The sequence below is a fragment of the Chamaea fasciata genome, unplaced genomic scaffold (genome assembly GCF_029207755.1).
Source record: "Chamaea fasciata isolate MVZ Bird 193981 ecotype frontalis unplaced genomic scaffold, bChaFas1.0.hap1 SCAF_6, whole genome shotgun sequence".
Lineage (NCBI taxonomy): Eukaryota > Metazoa > Chordata > Aves > Passeriformes > Sylviidae > Chamaea > Chamaea fasciata.
This window is the reverse complement of record NW_027094091.1, coordinates 65,018,733-65,030,879: the sequence shown is the minus strand read 5'-3', so window position 1 is coordinate 65,030,879 and position 12,147 is coordinate 65,018,733. Positions and strand designations below refer to the sequence as shown.

At 37.4% G+C, this 12,147-nt stretch overlaps 1 long non-coding RNA gene across 3 annotated transcripts in view; it reads left to right on the top strand.

Moving 5' to 3' along the window:
* LOC136291508 (uncharacterized) overlaps window positions 1-12,147 on the top strand; it is a 245,370-nt gene that overhangs the window by 31,309 nt on the left and 201,914 nt on the right. For all 3 annotated transcript variants that reach the window (XR_010721583.1, XR_010721584.1, XR_010721585.1), the window contains one exon: window positions 1,921-2,017. This is a non-coding gene — a long non-coding RNA (uncharacterized lncRNA). The remainder of the gene's footprint in view (window positions 1-1,920; window positions 2,018-12,147) is intronic.

The window sequence follows — 12,147 nt, the reverse complement described above, 5'->3', positions numbered from 1 at the left end:
CCTCTCTCTTCTGGCTCTGTGGCTTGTTGGTGAGGGTTTTTTTTTGTGGTGGTTTTTTTTTTTTTTGGTTTTTTTTTTTTTTTTTTGGTTTGGTTGGTTGGTTGGTTGGTTTTTGGGTTTTTTTTGTTGTTGCCAGAATTTTCTGGCTTCAGTTTCTGGGCTTAACACTTAAATCAGTGGATGGATGGGTAGGTCAGAAGTCAGTGTATATTGCAAGCAAATATAAAGCATCATCTGCCACCCAGGTGCCCAATCTCAGTCTGAAAATGCCTTGAAGGCTATTAGTTTAATAAAAAAATGTTCACAGTAATTAATTCCAAAGTATAGGGCAGAAGCACTAAAATGACCAAAACAAGTTAACAGGCTCTGAATTGGCACATGTGCTTCACTAACATCTCTCTATTGCCTTCCTAGGTTTCAATATTTAATAAGTGTCCAATCTCTTAAGCAGGAATAAAAATTTGGTGAGAACAGCCCCAGTAAGTTATTTTCCAATAAATAGGAATGAGTTTTTTGATTAAAGAAGAGTAATTTGCTTTTGTATGTTAGCAGTATGGCCTGGAGCAATTTTACAATAATCTTCTAAGTGCTTGCAAAAAATCCACAAAAACCTGAAAAATAAACCCCAACCAAACAAAAAGTCAAGCAACTGGCACACCAGAAAAAACCCTAATAACACTGTTGTTTTCAACAAATGCAGATACTGTATTTCTTAATTAAGTTTTAGTGAGCTGTCAATAAATATTAGTCCATTAAATGCAGAATTTAATTAGCTGGGATTATGATTTAGGTGATTTGTGACTTGCTTGCTATTTACCATTTCTAGTAAATGTTGCCCTTGACAAAATAAACATGCTTAATTTATAGCCAGTGGGTGAGCAATTATTTTTGCTTTTGGTGACACTAAATGTCACTAAAATTCTGTCTGTTTTAAGGGTAGAAAGGCACTGATCGGTTGCCAGAGCTTGCAAATGTGTTTGTGTTGGTTTTGGCTGTGGTAGGGTTAATTCTCTTTGCAGTGTCGGGTGTGGAACTGTGTTTTGTATTTGTGCTGTAAACTGTGTTGATAATTTAGGGATGTTTCTGCTGTTGCTCTTGACACAGGGTCAAGGCCTTTTCTGCTCCTCAGACTGCCTTAACAGTGACAAGGTTGGGTGTGAGTAAGAATTTGGAAGGGTACACAGCCGGAAGGAGACAGAACTCTTTTTACTCGTTTTATTTGCAAGGACTTTGATGGAGAAAAATAAGGAACTGAAGGAAAAGGTATAAAAGTCATTACAGACTGTTATGGAAGGAGAATGCCAGGGAGCATATTTTTGCTCCCAGTTTTTCAGGGATCATCACTTGACTCCCGTTGTCCCAGCCAAGGTCTTTTCATCCCACAGTGTCTCTGATCAGGGTCTGTTTGAAGTTCCTTTTCAGTCCTCATGCTGGGTGCAAGCTGGCTCTGTAAACTGTGTTTTTGTGGCACTCTTGCTTACTCTGCTCGCTTAGATACACACAGCCTTTCAGTAAGATGTGTAAAGTGGAGCTGTGCAAAGCCTGGTGGTACTGAAGGGGACCAGAATGTAACTGCACTAGTTTGACATTAACCTGTAGTTTGCTATCTACCTGCAAGAGCTGTATGGTTTTGTAGCTGGGTGACATTCAGGAAAGCACATCTGTCATTCAAGACAGCAGTGAAAGTATGCTTTTTTTATTATGTGTCCATAATTAAAGGTGAATGGTCTGTGGTTTTCTTCTAGCCTTCAATTATAAAAAGTGTTATTCCAAATAGTTCCAGGTCTGCTAGCAGAGCAATTAAAATTCTATTCTCAACTAAATTGAGGGTCAAAATAAAAAATCAGAGTGATTTTAATTTGTCATTATGAAAATAGTTGTTTGATAAGCCTGGTAAAACTTGCATTTTTTTATTCCCAGGGAGACCCAATCACTGAACTTTTCCATTGTACCATCTGTGAAGTATGTTGAAATAATGAAAAACTTATGCTCAAGAAATGCAGACAGTCAAATCAAGGTAAGACTTTGAGAAGCAGTTTTGTCTTGAGATTTGTGTTCATGCTTAGCCACTTTCAGTCTAGGGTAAAACAAGTTTTGTGCTTTGGATCCTTGCTGAATCACTACTGCTGGTATGAAAATATGTCCCTATTGTATATAATGTGTTGGGTATCACACTGATATGGGGAAAAAGGAAATAAATTTCTGCAAGTGTTGTTCATGCAAAATTAGGTGAAGCAAAAAGTCTTGATGCTGACTGTCGGCCCAGTTCTCTCATCTTTTTTATGCTGTTGTCACTGGACACCTGTTGTACTACACCCTAGTTTAGTTCTGAAGCCATGTGTGAGCCCAGGTGAGCTGGTGGAATTGTCACACCCGTTGGTGATTTGCTCTCTGTGCTTCAAGATTGAAGGGAAAGGGGATGGAATGGAAAATGATAGTTACATTCCTTTACACTGGAATTCCCAAAAGTCTTTCTTTGCCTGTGGAAGCAGTGGAGAGTTTTATTCTGGATATTGCTCTCCAAGAAAATTCCACAGAACACAGAAATGTCCACCACATTTGAAAAAGCAGAAAAGGCTGGGAGGTATGGCAAAAGGACATGCTCAGCTTTTGGACAATGGGATATGAGAGAAGGGGAACCCAGTAATATCCTTGGTAATGTCCTCAGTAATATTCTTGAGAAGAATCCAGAGACTACCAATTTAACTATTACCATTGTACCTCAGGACAAGGAATCTTATGGATTATTTCTAATGTAATTACAGATAGCTTTTATTGGTGACATTTTCTGATCTAAAAAGACCAAGAAAAAATGAATTTAAAACTTTATAACTGCTGGAGGCTTGTCTCACAGACCCTTTCATTCCTGGAGTTAAACCATAAGTAAATAGCTCCTTTTTTTTCTTCTTCTTACATTTTCTTTTTTTTTTAAATTTTTTTATTTTCTTAAACATTAGAGATAGAATTAAACATAAAGCTATTGTGCTGCAAAACGATAAAGCAGAAAAGGTATGTTTTTCTGAAGAAGCGATGTGCATGTTTGCAAACAAAAGTGCCTTTTATGGGCACTTTTAATATGAAACTGAAAATTCATATATAAATGAGAAAAATGCAATAAGCATTTATGTAAACAGGTAGATATAAAATGCATGTAATATATTTTTATTCTAAATACAAACATTGCAAAGTTAGAGTAGGATATTAGTACAGATTTCTAGCATGAAATTTTAAGAAAAAAGTCACTTTGTAAGAGGTAACAGATAATTTTGTACAAGTTTTATTTAGAATTATATGATGCAGAGAATTTAAAAAACCCAGAAGAGTAAATAAAATAATTACAGTATCTAAAGTATCTGTCCACTTGTTTGGAATTATGAAGGAAAAAAATTCTTAGCTGTGTCATAAACTACTACGTGGATGCTTGTGAAAGAATAAAATAAATAAGGTAACAGACATAAGTGTCCTGGATCTTCATTTTACAGGACGCTGAAAGAAATTTGAATGATTGCCTTGATAGATTTGTTATGATTATTCATGAAGGAGCCCTCCTCTCCTGGAAGGGAGTAAGGATTTTTATAATAGCCAAAAGTGAGAGAGTTTGGCTAACTGCACATGGTCTAGGTCTGTGGCATGAATGAATGCTGACAGAGGGATTTGGGCACTTTGGAGTCAGATAAACTAGAAAGGTGTGCAGATGGATGCTTTACTTAGATCAGCTGGGGATTATTCTAGGGAAACTGTTTGCAAATAGCATTATGAAAGCCCTGGACCTCGTGTAAATAAGGCATAAAGCATTTAGTAAGTTAGTTGATGCAGAATAGATGTTTATTTGGATAGAAGGATGAAATATGTAAAGTGTATTAGGTTTTGGAAATACATTTGACAGTGGTGAGGAATAGATCTGGTTCAAGGGGCTCAAGCTGCAGAGTGAGATGTAGGTTGACATGCAGATCAAGCTCTGGGTGGGAGCCTGAGACAAGAGACAGTGAACTGCCAGCCTTTGGGATAGCAAAGGGCAGGAAAGATGGATAACACCAGCCAAGGCAACGGAGACTGAGAGACACTCCAGGAGTTGAGAATTCCTGACATTTTGGATAGTTAAAGGAGATGAATATGGGTGACTCCAGCAAGGTGAATGAACACAGAGAGGGGGCAGGAGTTGAGGTCTGAGAAGGAAGGGTGAGACCTGTGCATGGGGAGACTGAGATGATATAAAAACCTAGGGGTGGTCCTTCTTTAGAGGCACCAGCTTGAGCTCTTTCTGTGTTACTGCACTGTGAATAAATTGGTTTAAGAAATGAGATATCTGAGGCTGTGCTAAGGGAAACTTGGCGTTGAACTGGTGAGGAAACTGGGTCTGGCTGTGAGTCAGGTGTGCAGGGAGTCAAATGGGCACCAGTTGGGCCACTGAAACATCTGCACCGAAGCCATCTGCCTCAGTCCCAGCACTAACAGTCTCTGGCAGTGGTAGTGTGACTACAAGAGGGTCTTTGAGTAGTCAGGCTGGGAACTTTCCTTAAAAACAGAAACTGATAAGAGTATCAGTGTGGAACTTGGGAGAAAAAGGATTTTTTCCATGTGCAAATTTATTGCTGAAAGGGTTGGCTCAGAAAAATGAGCAATGAAAGACAAAGAGAGGCAAGAGAGAAGTTGGAACAATGGAGGGAGAGGTGGAAATCTGTGTGCTTGTTAATACAAAACATACTACTTAAGAATGGCTCTGGCGAGATGTGAACATGTACTGTCAGATATCTCATTTATGGATGAAATGTATTTGAATGCTTTTAGGGAGCTTATAAGAAATGAATCATAATAATAACTCTTGAACTGAATGGCAGTAACCCATTCGATTTGTAGTTTTGCTTAGTGGAATGTTTTAAGAGTGCTCCTCTGCATTGTGCTGTATTACTCAAATTTGGAAAGTAACATCACTTCTCTGTTAAGTAGTGTGGATTCTCTTTGTGTTTAGTAAAGATGAAAGGTCACCAGTTCTGTGCTGTCTTTTGTGTTTATAATTTTGACTGATTTTTTTTGTATTTTACTACATTTTTCATTACTGAGATTTTTTGTCTTTCATTCTGTACTTCTCATTACTTCCTCAATTGAATTCTAAGTTCCACATATATTTGATTATGTTGAATTTTAGATTGTCAGATATAGCTTGAAAAGAAATAGACACAACCCTCATTCCTCCTTTGATTAGACATGAGCCCATCTTTCTGGTAGTTTTAAAGTATGCCTTGCTTTTGAATAACTTTGTTGCATCGTGGTTGATAAAGGCTGGAGAGTGAATTCCATCTTAGATCCTGAACTATCAAAGTGATTTTGCAGCACTAACAAACTTGTACTACCTAAGTGAGAAAATCAGGTGAATGTCATCAAAATGTTACCTTTAAAGAATATATTTAATCTGAACTCACTATGTGCAGAGATGAAGCCTTAGATGGGAAAGGCTTCTGTTTCCCAGCAGAAAGCAGACCAAAAGTCATCTAATCAGCTTGCTTTGTGTTTTCATTCTGGAACAGCAGGTGTTTTCTCTAACTGGAGTGTGTCATTGCAGTCAAAAGAGTTGGAATATCTGGCCCTCTTGTGCTTGTTGCTGTCTGCTTTTACAGACACTGGACAGGAATAAGTAATGTTAATTTGGTGTATCACATCTTCCCTGCCTGCCTACTATACTGCTTTGTGTACTACAACTATTATCTCTCTTTAAAACTGAGAGACAATAAACTTCAGAGACTTGGCTTCCTTGCAGTGAAGGAGGATCCTATAGAGAAATTAAAATGTAAAGCATCTTGAGACTGTTTTCTCAGGGTTTTCTAATTGAAGGATGGATGAGCTGAGGCAGATGTCAGGAGAAGTGTATTTTACACCTCAAAAACTGTCACAGCAGAAGTGCTAGCCTGTGGTTCAGTCATGGAATATGAAGATAGCAGATGGTTCTATAACAGAGATATCTGTCAGAACAGAGCTGGAAAAGCAGAAAGCTTCAAGTAAGTAACAGTTTTGACTGCGTAGGTTTTAGAAGTGAACCAGGGAATGGCAAAATCAATATGCCACACTGGAGACAGTCAGTGAAAAATGCACTGTGGGTTTAACATCATCCTAGCAGATCAATCAGCAAATGCTACCAGCCAGGGCAGCACTCTGCTTGCAAGCCTAAGAAAAGCACCAGTTGCCAGTTGAACACTCCCTTTCCCCCCAGCTCCCTCCCCCCCCCAAAAAGGAATTCCATCAGATTTTCCCCTGTGTTTTTGAGTCTATGTGCCACTGCCACAAGTGTGTTGAAACAAGAAGGAAAAGGAAAGGTTTTTTGTAGCATGTGCAGCTCATCTTTTTTTGGAGAAGAGTTGCAACCTCTACCAAAAGCCCCTCAAAACCAAAAAAACTCTGATACCAACCCCAACTTTATAATTCTTCATATTGCTTTGCGCTTCTGAGTGGGCCTCTGGAATATAAAGAGAAAAAGATGAGAGAAGCACGTAAACTGAACCAGAAGTGATATTGATTTTTCCTCCACTCTAAAGACTAAACCATTTTTGTTGGTGTTTAATTTTCTCTAATGACAGCTTCATCCTGATAACTTCCATACTTGAGAGTGAGCTACCAAGATTATTGTTGGACTTGGTGAATCATTAGCATTTTCAAACATGCCTTATGAGATATTAGAATGAATTTAAATATTTGAATATAATATAAAAATTGTAATTATTATTATGAATAATGTTACTTCCTGAACTGCACCAGACTAGATGATTGTTATAGATTTCTTCCAATTAAGCTATTCTATTCTGGTGTATTAATGTCAGAAGGGGCAAGGCAATAAACCCTGTTTTAGAGACTCTAACATTGCTGTGTCTTGCACATCTCTGAAATGCCAGGCAAAATTGGTGGGTCTTCTAGTTTCCATGTTAAACTCTCTGAAAACAAGATATAGCAAGTTTATATCTAATTTTTCTGAATGAAATTAATAAATCTGTATGTAAAACCTAAAAGAGATGAATTATGGATGTGGTCAGTACAACATAAAGCTTAAAAAATAGCAGTACCCAAGATGTCATTTTCAGATGAATGTCACCAGAAAGTCAAAAGAGGTTTCTTTTTTTCCCCACTTGCAGTCTTGGTTTGTTCCCATGGGAATGTCTAGTTTAGACCTTGTGGAAGACTTGCTGTATAAATTATCCCACAATATTAATAATTTATTCCCTCCTCCCCATTTTTATCAGTCTTTTATCCTTCAACAGACCTTTCAGAGAAAACTTTGACCAAAAGGAAAATAAAATGAACAATAATGCATTTTTCTAACCTCTAAACATAACGTAATGTAAAGGTCAATATATTTGTCAATGTAATACTTAAATGTAAAAGCAGTAATTTAGTTTCTTGACTGCTACAGGTTATAGTTCTTTATTATGCTAATAAGACTAGATAACTAACCTCTATTATGTCATAAATGCTGTAAAATTTAAAAATGGATTGAACTAAAAAATACAACAAGGTTAATTTAAAATGCAGCATTTAACCTCATTATTTTGAAAATCACTATTCCCAACCAATGTTTTCCAGTGATTAATCAAAAGCTTCAAAATACCTAATCAAAGTTTAAAACTGGAGTGGTTTGTTTGGGTTTGTACTCCATGTATTGAGATGTGTGTCTGGTTTTGGTTAAGAAGGATTTGGTAGAGAATAACTGTGACACTAATTCTCTGTGCAGCGGTGAGAGACTTTCTTAAGGAGAATTAGGACGTCCCACTCTTTTTGCAGTTTTGGGGCTTTTTTAAGGATCTTGGAAAGATGGTGAGCAGTTTGCTGATCAATAGCTAGGGTGAAGAAATTTTTATGGTACCAGGTGATTTGGGCACTTAAAATAGTAGGCAAAATTATCAGAAAATCGTCGCTGTGCATATTGTGATGTGTGCTGTTACTTCATTGTCAAATCTGGTGAAACGACTGGGGGCAATGTGGAGAAGGTCTATCAAAGCCTGGGTCCTGTGGAATTCAATATAGGGATTTTGGCAGACTGGAGGAATGGCCTGGCAGAAATCTTGTGAAATAAAACTAAGGAAAATGCAAAGTCCTGTACCTGTGGAGGAATAACCTCCTGCACTGGCATCCAGCTGAAAAGTAGCTTTGCAGAAAAGACCCTGGTGGACACCAATGTGTACATGAGCCAGCAATGTTCCTGTGTAACAGAGAAGGTTTAGCCGCCACCTGGGCTGGAATAAGAAGTGTTGCCAGCAGGTGGAGGAAGGTGATCTCTCTTCTCCAGAAAGAGCTGGTGAAATGAATCTGGGGTGCTGGCACCAGGATTGGGCCCTACAGAAGGAACATAGAGATACTGGACTAAGTCCAGTGTAGGACCAAGTTTAAGGGATAAGAGAATCAGATCTGTTGGAGAGGGGCTGGAGGAAATGCTTAGCCTGGAGAAGAAAAGGTTTGCAGGGACCTTGTTAATAGCTATAATTAGATCAGGAAGAGTGAAAAGTGTCTGTGTATTTTGTGACATGCAAGAGACAATGGGCACAAACTGAAACAACAAATCCATATACTGCAAAAAACCCCTCCCCTTTTCCCCCCCTCTTTTTGGTCAAGGACTGCAGTAACTTGGCCAGAGAGTTTGTGGAGTCCTCATCCTTGGTGGCATTTAAAACTCAATCTGGATGTGTCCCCGAGTAACCTGATCTAGGTGACTGCTTGAGCAGGGTGGTTGGATGAGGTGATCCTAAGAGGTGCCTGCCAACTTCATCTTCTGTGGTTCTGTGAGTTTCAATTTCTTTTGCTGGTGATAAACTGCTGCAAAATCCAACGTGAGAAACTTTAGGCGCACTTGAGTCTATTTACTTGAATGTCTCTGATCATCACAATGATGCATTTTCTTTAAAAACTCAGAGTTCTCTGTTTAACACATGTACAGACACAGAAACCTTGGGGGTTTTTTTTGCAAATATTTGTAACATCTTTGCTTACTTGTGTCTTTCATGCTGTAGCTACGTTGCAACAGGGACAAAATGCAGATGCCCAAGAGAGACTGTCTGTTGATTTAAAGATCAAATTGAAATATGAGTCACATACACACTTGCTCACATTCTCAAGTTCACCCAAACTATAGCCCTTTAGACTTGAAAATGCCTTGTCACCTTTACTTTGAGCTACTTTTTTTTTTTTTTTTTTTTTTTTTTTTTTTTCTTCCCCCTGGGGAAAATAGAATAATTGGTGTAATCTGCACCAGAAATCTGCCAAGGATACTGAGACCCTCTCCTATCCTGCTCTTGGCATGGACATTGTCTAATTGTTTGGGACTGTCATTTTATTATTTCTTCCCTATAATTAACATGTTCTGCCAAAACATTTTTCATGATAGGCTGAAACTGATAATCTTCTATGAGCTTTATTTATCACTGTATATTAATGAGAAACGGAAATGTATTGTCTTATGTGTATGGTAAAGCTTCTTGAGTATCAAGGATCATTATATTTAAAATAGAGAAGGAAAAAACCACATAGTGGTATTTTTGTAACTTGATGAAGAGATGTAGGATTTGCTACTGGTAGAACCACGTTATCCTCTGCTGGTAATAACACCATTAATATTTGGAGGACATAATTTGGTAACACACTGCCCTCATCAACCCTGGGCTATGTGTTTATTGGTATGAAGTGAGTGACTTCAGTTATGACTCAGCAGAAGTTTTAAGATCTGTTAATCCACCTGTGTTTCTCCTGGTAGAGGAAGGCCTAAAGTAGGAAAAAAATAAATTCTCTTCTGATAATAATTTCTGCAGCATTCACTTATTTTGATTTGAAAGAGGAAAAGATGATGCAGGATGGTGTATCATACGCCCTTTTAGAATCATCCTATGATTCTCACAAAATAAGGTTTATACTGTTCTTATGCTTAGGAGAAAGAAAGGGTCGTTGAATTGCCACTTCAGCCTCTGGATGCGTGGGTTAAGTTGGTGCCTGCTTTAGTTTAATGGAAATGTGGGTGGGGAAGTTGGGGGAAGATAAAGACTTAAAAAGAAAACACCCTACTCATCCTTTCCAAAACCAACCCCCAAAACCCTGAAGAAACCAAAAACAACAGAAAAGGCAGTAGACCATCTCTCTGGGGTGCCTAAAAAAATAACCTTTCCTGACCATATTTGACAGAAATTGTTTAGTAGCACATTTTGAGGTATGGGGATTTTGTTTGCTGATGGTTCAAGAAACAGTTGGGTAGTCAGTGAACCTTTTTGGGTTCCATGTACCCTAGTGGAGAACTAGTTGCTGACTATGCTTTTTAGATACTTTCTGTCTTTGTTTGGCAGCAGTGCATCACTATAACCAGTTCAAACCAGAGAAGAGCAGAGAGAATTTCCAATATGCATTTGTTTTTCCTTTTCTCTGTAATAAAATGCAAACAACTTGGTTTTCCATGAGGCTATAGGTGACTTGCTTTTATTCAAACAAATCAAGGTAAGTGTGTTCTTGTTAATCCACAGAACAGCTTCTTGAACTGTCCAATGTGGTTATTATGTGTATTATTATGAGAAGGGTGTGAGAATAGAGATATATTCACAGTTAATATGAAAGCATTCTCTGTGGGTTATTTGCATTAAGAAATGATGACCTGAGATCAAAGTCAGAGCCCCTTGGAACTCGAGATTCCAAGGTAGTCTAATTCTGAGATGTCTACTGAAATCTTTCAAAAATGAAATATGAACTACTGTAATGGGCTATCAGAACTGTCAAGCTGGCTCAACAGTATGAGTGATGTGTTTAAGTTTGATCCTTTCAAATGAAACTAGAATAGTTTCGTCCAAATGGCCAAAAGCCACTTCTGTATCCAATTATCGAAACCAAGTTTAACAAAAGCTGTCAAGTGCTGTACTGCAATAAAATGATTATACTGAGAAAACTTTGCATTGTAGATTAATAAACATTTTTTTCCTACTAAACAAATCTAAAGCAGTAATTAAATATCAAAAGGAAGCAATTCTATTTTTAGCTCATGCACATACCTGAAGTTTAGTTGTTACTTTTGTCTGTGTTTTCCAACAATACTGTAAAGTGTGCAAGCACAAAAGGTGAGGATTTAACATTAAGCAAAGTCTCACAGACTAAGTTCTCACAAAGCTGCCCTCGTAGAAAACACTGATTATATAAAATTAATTAATATAATTCTGATCAGTGATTCTCTCAGTTTAACTGGAATTAATAATCAGCTGCTCTTTGTATTTTTAAATACATGCTTCTGAGTTTGCTATGTGCATTAAAAATAGAGCTGAAAGAGCCTTGCTATAAGCTCTTATCTCTTTAAAAATAAAATAAAGTCAAGACAAGCTTATGAGAAGAAATGTAATTAAAGTCACCGATGAAATTAAAGAGGGTGGGAAATGAGGACACTGAAGATTTTTTTTCTTCTCTCCCCTTTAGAATCTAAGGCACTGGGGGGTAAAGAAATTGAGAGGGAAAAGCTCAAACCAGTTCATTTATAGTTCATAGAAAAGTACCTTAAAATGTTCAATTCAATTGAAATTTCCATTTCCCAGGCCTTTTGGAGCTCTGCTGAGACTAGGTCTCTCTCATCTCCAGTTTTAGCAAAGAATAACTTAGACACAGAAGTATGAAGATAGAAAAAATGTGGTTAACATCAATTTCTGTTATAGGTGCTTTAGTCCTATGTTGCCAGCATTTTTAGATTACTAATGAGTTTTGTGGAAACTTGTGGTTTTTCTTGTTGAACTTCATAGGGGTAAAAGAAACTGTTTTCACCTTGAGGGGAAAAAATAAGGACTTTTTTATCTTTTAAGAAGACAGATAAAAGTTAAAAATGTAAATGTGTGTCCTGTTGGAAACCAGGGGTTGAATGAAAAAATCTACACCATATAGTTTTAAAATGCTCTTGTGGCGTGTGATAAATCCTTAAGAGGAAGCTAAGTTTTTCTTGTTTAATTTTAAGTTGTTTCAGGAGAATTAATTTAAAAAAAAGAAAATAAACAAAAACCAGTTGGTTTTGGGGTCCTCTTTTGAAAGTGATGGTGCTTAGAAGAATTCAGCAAAAGCAGTATTTTATTTTGGAAGAAATATTTTACTGTATGTCGATAGAATAAGATACTTCATTGTTTTAGTATTTCACTTCCTCTTGGAATTTGATTTCTGGAAGAC